The sequence below is a fragment of the Nannobrachium achirus genome, assembly GCF_963921795.1.
Source record: "Nannobrachium achirus genome assembly, chromosome: 13".
NCBI classification, from domain to species: domain Eukaryota; kingdom Metazoa; phylum Chordata; class Actinopteri; order Myctophiformes; family Myctophidae; genus Nannobrachium; species Nannobrachium achirus.
The window spans coordinates 12,815,153-12,823,186 of NC_137833.1; positions in this window are offsets into that span (position 1 = coordinate 12,815,153).

Sequence of the window (8,034 nt, forward strand, 5' to 3'; positions counted from 1 at the left end):
AAACGCTGTGTGAAGCGACGTGTTTTGAGCTTGTAGATCGATCTGCTACATTTGCCGCTTTTCAATTTGAATCCTGAAAGGTAACAGTTTTCTAACAATATATTTGTTTTAATATGCATGAGCATTTGTGTTTTTAGGGATTTTCACTCCACAGAAAGGCAAATATTGCACTTTTGACTACTCTGCCTTTCTAGGAATGGAAAACGTATGTTATGAACTGACCACTTCAGCCCATTTCGAATATTACTTCAGCCCATTTCGAATATTCAAGTCAAGTTTGAATACAGGTCTTTTACTTGTAACAAGGTATTTCTACATTGTGGTATTGATACTTACATAATTATGTGAGTAAAAATGTGAGACTTTTTCCACCATCTTTGAGTGCTATACTCAATACTTTGTCCACCACTGTAAACAAGCTAAATGTAAGCCTGGTCTGTTGGCAGGGGCGTCAATTGGGTATGGCAGGGGTATGCAGCTGCCATACCCTGGGTCCAGGGGGGAAAATAAAAGTTACTTTTAAATATAAATCCATGAATGTCTCTTTTTCTATCTGTTCTGGTTATTATGTTGTTAAATTACAGTAAAATAACTGCAAATGCAAAATGTAACAAAATGGTCACTTTAACAAGGTATTATAATTATATTCTCCACACTTTTATTCTCCCCATCTTGACAAAAAGGTATATTCCCAGGTTCCGCAGGTCAGCTGCAATGCATTATCGTTAATGGTGGCACGTTTACTAACATGCCAAGTTTATCTGCACTTGAACAACCGTTCCAGGCTGCCATATCCAGCCCAAGAAACCGTAGAAACAAGGGGAAAAAATAAAATGTACTTAAAATAAATGTATCGTGCCTGTTGCTAAGGTATGGCAACATGACTGGTGTCTTGCATGCGTGCGAAGGCGCGCATGCAAGACACCAGTCATGTTGCCATACCTTAGCTTTTTCTGAACTGACGCCACTGTCTGTTGGCCACTAGGAGGACTATACAGTTACCTTGAACATCTGCAGGCAGAAATGGCAGAGGAGATGCTGATTGGCCAGGCAGGCAGGGTGGGATTTCACTCTGATGCCTGGTGTTGACACACAAAAAAACAAATTACTCATTTCTGAATGCGGTCAACACTGGAAATGAAATGACAATTTTCTCCAGGAATGCACACATGGCTGCTGTCGAGGGCAGGAACCTTGTATCTCCATATTCCAAATTATACATGTTTTTTTTTTCTCCCCTTCTTTTTAGGGAATTAATTCCCTACATCAGGGGTCTTCAACGTTTTCAGGCCAAGGACCTCTAAATTGAGAGAGAGATGAAGCAGAGACCCCCACAACCTTATCATAGATTCCATATAGTTTCATTGTTTGACAGCACAATCATCATTGTATTTTGGATTCATGTCAATTTGTGTTTTCAGATATTTAACCACTTTGAACCGTCAATACTTAATAATCTTGACCTTTCACTCTGTACTTTCCCCCTCTACATCAAACCTCTTTGCCGAAAATAGCCGATCTACCAGCTCACAACGCCTCAAAGCGTGAGGCGTTGTGAGCTTGTCGATCTGCTATTTTTGGCTAAAGTTCTCAGAATTTGGACACCTGGGTTCATGTGGTTAATATAAAAAAGGAGAAATAAAGTTCCTATCACACAAAGATTTGGAGGACCCCCTGCTGTAACTCTGAGGACCCCCTGGGGGTCCCGGACCCCCTGTTGAAGACCCTTGCCCTAAATCATCATACAAGAGTGTACACACCAAAGCAGTGAAAATAGCACATCTACAGGCTCACAACATGTTACATTGTTGAGTGTGTAGATCTATTTTCGTTACTTTTCAGTTATTTTATATGATAATTTCAAAAGGAACCGTTTTGAACGTTTAAGGTTTCCAACCCGACAGCGACTATACAAAGTCCAACTCCTTGGACAGATCGACACACATATGACACACATGTGGACGAGAGAGTTAACCCAGAGGATCTCTCCCTCTCTCTCTCCCTGTGGGCTGCTCTCCAAAAAGAAAAGCGGGGGGGAAAAAAAGTAAATGCCATTCACCACTTCAGCAATTTACTGTCATTTACAGTAAATTTACAGAGTATAAGTGTAATTGATATTATTCACTTTAGTGAGGAGTAGCCTTAAAACTCAGCTCAGCTCCGTGTGGTTTGGTAGCACGGTGGTCTGAAGGGGAGAGAGATTTATAATGCAGCGCGGCTGTGTGCTGCTGCAGCAGCGCTGCCCACAATGCTAGCCTGTGCCAGTCTGGATTTCATTGATCTGCACCGTGATGGAGAGATACTAGACCAGGGGTGTCGCACCAAATACTGGGCCCTGGGGTACTTTAACTATTGAAAAATAGCAGATATACAAGCTCACAGATGCGGCACCGAGTGCCGCGCTGCGAGCTTGTAGATCTGCTATTTTTGAAAAACCAGTGACATTTGTGCGAGTCTTTGCATATTTCAAATCCTTCTTTTCGAAAAAACCTATGTTTCTATGCCAGTGGTGCTCAAACTCTTTCATGTGAAGGACCCCCAAAATTATATTTATTTGACCACGGACCCCCCACCTCAAAATATTTCGTTCCAGGGACCCCCTAGAAGCAAAAATTTAGTTACAAATGTTTGCTTAAAAAAATACATATATTCAAAGATCTGCACACGACTTTTCAAAAATAGCAGATACAAGCTCGCAGCGCGGCACTCGGTGCCGCGCCGTGAGCTTGTATATCTGCTATTTTTCAATAGCTAAAGTATAAAAGAATTCCAGGCCCCTCCACCTTGGGCCCTAGTAACTCAGTCCCACTTCCCCCCCCCCCCCTTGTCACGCCCCTGATATCGGCTATATGTACCATCAAGGGCAATGTTTTCCTTAGGATGGTGGATAGGATAGGATGGGACAATGGGGGATACCACCCGGGCGCAGCTGTGCGCAATATAAAACCAGTGGTTCCCGAACATTAGTGACCCCTATATGTATGTATATATTATTTGGCGACAGAACCCCCCACATTAGAGAGTTTCAAACCCTGCTTGTGATTAAATCATGTTTGGAAACTCACTTGTACTCCTTGGCGTTCGAAAACTCAGAGTTGCCGTTTTCCACTCGGCAATGTGAACATGTCTAAATGTTGTCTTGTTTATTGTGTGTTTTTCTCTTGGGGTTTTTGTATATTTATTTGTTACTGTGAGTACAGCACTTTGGTTCAACACTGTTGTTTTAAAGAGAAACCAGGTAACTTTAAGACTATTTTTACACTTTTAGTGCCTATCCTGAAGTACTTCGGGACATAAGAAGGGCGGTAGAGTACCGATCCCGAAGTACATCGGGAAATATACATTAACATAACATGTTATATTATTTATCCTTACAGTACTAGGGACTCCATATGTGATGCTAGACTAGCACATCACTTACCATTGGTCGATGACATGCACCCACAGGGAAAATCCTCCATAGAGTCTCATTCATTGTGCCTAATTGAAGCATCTTTATCTCCAAAAAAGGTTTTTTGATCCCAAAACCACATTTTTTCACAGAATAGCAAGATAAACTCTTGTTGGGACTCGGCAGCCATGATCCATGCTGAGTCACATGACTTGTCATGTGGGACTGGACCAGTGTAAAGTTGCACCAAGCGTGCACATTTTCACTTTGGCTCTTCAGAATAAAAGCGCCCGCCTATGGGAGGAAATCTTGGCACTCGTGGTACTGTTGGGATCACTTCAAAATAAGAGGCACTTAATGTGTAAATTTGTATATAAAGTTTTTGCAGTAATTTCCCTTTATCAGTCACTATAGCCTATATTGTGCACTGAGTTGATTGATTGGGCCATAAAAGTGTCAGTGCTCGTTAGTGATCTCTCTCTCTCTAATCAATGAAAGCATCAAAGACACCTACCTGTTTGATGCCTGTCAGAAAGGGAGGGGGGGGGGGGCAAAGACAAAGATTTGTGCTGTTGAAATATTTCAAAACTATTCCAAATTGTTCACAATGTGTCCAGATTGCTGATCAGTCATTTCTGAATAGCCCAAGTAGGGTTTTTAAAGTGGTTAAGCTTCTGACAAAGTGGGTGACATCAAACCCGTTTATGCCCATACATGGAGATCCCTGTCTGTAGAACCAGCCACACAGATATGGGCTGTCTTGGCCATCTGTCTTCGCCATATAAGGATTCTGTTAGTGTGGTATGTGGCCGATGTGGCCTCCATATATGGGCATTCCCATATGAAGTCCTGTTAGATATGGGCTTAATATCGATGGCATCAGGGAACTCCATATAGGGGTCATAAAAGTGATTATGTTAGTGTGACATCACAGTGAAGCCAGAGCGTGATGTCAGGGAGGCAAACCCATTCTGTTAAGAGTGGTTCCCCTGACATCACAGCAGCCCCGGTGGCAGGACTCAATGGCTGAGGGGGCCGTCTGTGAGTTTAAGGTTGCGATCACTATGGTTGCGATCACACAGACAAGCTGTGACCGTTTACATACTAATCTGCGACCTACGGTCGCAATAATTTGTCTGTCGGTGGAAACCTAATCCTGTATGTCCAAAACTGTTACTTTCCAGGATTAAAGTTCAAAATGAGCAGATCTAGATCAAAACCATTAGAATCTGCTACTTAGTGATGCTGTAGTATTTTCAGGGGGGAGGGGGGTTTGATTGATTGATTGATTGAAGACTTTATTAGAAGTTTGCATAGGAAAAGGTGCAGTTTCATGACGGTACAGTTCACTGGTACAAGGTCAACTAAAAGGAGATCCTAGAAAATCACTTGGCTTATTTACACAGGAAACCATTGAAGTATCTCATATAACAGTGAATGACAGACGGATAGAACACAGGGTTGCTAGCACACTATAAAAGCTGCTGGTCTCAAGTCTTTGGACAGAGGCTGTGTGCTACAAAAACAGGGAATTTATTCTGTTGTTTTATCGTTTGACATTTCTTTTGGAAATCGAGGTAATGTGTTTGGCCCGGCACTGTAAATAAAACAGAATCTAAGTTCTACTTGACATGTTGGCTGAGCATTACTTGACATTTTGGCGAAGCATTACAGACTTTGATGCAATATTGATTTGGCGGGGGACCGCGGAATGCAGATGTGACCAATAGTCATTGGAATGTATGATACAGTGGAACTAACACCAGAGATTAGCTCCTTTCGGAACCACTCGCTCCGCGGCTATGCCGCTCCGAGATGTGGTTCCTGCTCACAGCATTCCCAAATGAGGTTTCTCCGGGGGTAGTTCACCAGGTTTACCGCTCTCACCGTCACCAAGCGTTTTATCCAAAAAGAAATGGTCCTATACCAGTCTCTTGCATCTCTACTTTTTTAGCGGCGGGGGTAATCCAAGTGATTTGTTGAAACAATACTTTAAAAACGCTCACTTTGTCAGCCCGGTCTGTGTTTTCCCAGTGAAATGTTACGGAAGCAACCACGTGACTCGCCATCAATCTCAAGCGAGAAATGGGAGTGTGTCGCCTCCCATTTGTGTCACCTGTTTATGCCCATATATGGAGATCCCTGCTTTGAGTATCTGACATCACTGTGATGTCCCCTGTGATGTCACAGTGATGTGTCAGAGGAACCACAGTGTCAGGCGTTACCCCTGCTCTGAGTATCTGACATCACTGTGATGTCACCTGTGATGTCAAAGTGATGTGCCAGGTGAACCACAGTCTCAGGTGTGGTTCAAAGCTGTGCCGGTTCTGACCGTAAACTGCGACCTATACGGTTGCAATTATCTTTAAGCGTAGTAGTTACTTTGCAGATTTAGATTATTACAAAACATGCATTAACCAAACCGCTTAAGGCCTATTTTAATACTTTGTCTATTTGAGAATAGCCACGGGGAGGACAGCCGGACCACATGGGGGGGAGGGGGGGGGTCCCCAGTTAATGTGGTCAGAGAAACGAGAAGGAAGGCCGAGGTTCTCGGCTGGAACTGTTACCTCCCAGCAGATCCCACTGTCGGGCAGAAACCTCTCTCCATATTTTAACTGTTTGTGTTTTTCCGTAAACATACTACAGCAGGGGTCTTCAGCGTTTTCAGGCCAAGGACCCCTTAGTTGAGAGAGAGATGAAGCAGGGACCCCCTTAACCTTTTCGTAGATTCCATTATAGTTTCATCTTTTGACAGCCCAATCATTAGTGTACAGTATTTTGGATTCATGGCAATTTGTGTTCTCAGATATTTAACCACTTGAACTGTCAATACTTAATAAACTTGACATTTCTCTCTGTACTTGGTCTGCTCTTTTCCCCCTCTACACCAAACCTCTTTGCCGAAAATAGCCGATCTACAAGCTGCGAGACGTTGTGAGCTTGTAGATCGGCTATTTTTGGCTCAAGTGGTTAATAAAGTAAAACAGGAGAAAAAAAGTTTCTATCAGACAAAGATTTGGAGGACCCCCTGTAGTAACTCTGAGGACCCCCTGTTGAAGACCCCTCCCTCCCTGTACTACAGCGTCACACAAAAGCATTAAAAGTAGCAGAGCCGCAAGCGTTCTGCTACTTTTTGAATTTGAATTCCTGGGAAGTGACGGTTTGTGGAGGTTTCCAACCGCCCGCCAGAGACGATATGAGTGGTGGAAGATGCACAGATGGATGGACAAAACATTTGAAATATGTGACAAATATTTGGGACTTTGGGATTTACTTCCTTGGCCCACTGACAACGTGTGTAAGATATTTGGCGCCGATCGGTCAAGTGGTTTGCGGGATTAGTCACGGACAGGACACACACACACACACACACGCACGCACACACGCACACACACACACACACACACACAGCACTTACTTTTGTATGACTATACTCGTGAGGACATCAACGTTTTTGGAAATATAATATATTTCCAAAAACGTATATTATATTATACTATATTATAGTCTATTTTTACACCAGAAATAGCAGATCTACAAGCTCACAACAGGTCACAAATCTCACAATGTGTTGCGTTGTGAGATTGTAGATGAGGACACCACCACACAATCATAAATCTTTTTTTTTTTGTAAATTAAGGCCCTACATGAACATACTACAGAGTCATACAAAAGCATCAAAAGATCTGCAAGTTCAGGATGCATGCAGGACTAAAAGAGTCCCCAGGGGAACAGCTTTTACAGTTCCGGGAGGGTTCTAAAAGGGCCTTTTGGTGGAAATATCGAAAATAGCAGAACACCAAGCTCACAACGCTGGAGGTCGGCTATTTTCAGTGCTTGATACCACACTGAACTAAGCATAATCAAGTCAATACTGGAGATGTGGCGTAACGGCATGAATTTCTACACAGAGAGAGGGCAATTCTTTCAACATAAGATGCTGCATTCAAGTTCAGGAGAGTTTGGGCAAGGCAATTCTCTTGAATGCTGCCTTCAGCTATGGCATGGAAAGAGGGCAGTCGCATTTCTTTCACCATAGTAAAAACTGCATCCATGGTCTGGCTCTTTTTACAGAAGGATAAAAGGGCAGGGGCTCAAGCCGCCTTTGTTGTCTATGTGTGCACGTGCCTTTTCCACAGTTTGGGAGCCAGAAGGGAGAAGAGTCTGGGATGTGTGGTGGAACGTTGTTCCGAATGTTTTAGCGAAGGTTCTGACAGCTTCCCTGTGTTAGCTGATCCGTGGGAGCGGGAGGGGTTGCAGGGTTGGATCTATAATAGGCTTTGAAGATATGGGAGTGCCATACACTTTTAGTTGCTTCGCAGGCCAGCATCAGTGTTTTGAACTGACGGCAAACACGAACTTCTCATGCTTGTAGTAATAAGTCAGCATCAGACTGATGACCAGATTGTGTCAGACACAGCCTGGAGGATCAAAAGATCAGCTCTCCTCTCTCCAAAAGCTGAACTGTTGTGTGCTTGAAGGAGCGCCCGGGGCGCTGCGCCACAAAGCAGCATAGAACAGAGAACGCGCTGGGGAAGCGAAAGCCTCTGGCACCGGGAAGAGCAGCTCCAGCATTGTCTGCACCACTGTTTCCCAAACAGCAGGTCGGGACCCATTTGTGGGTCACAGACACATTTGTT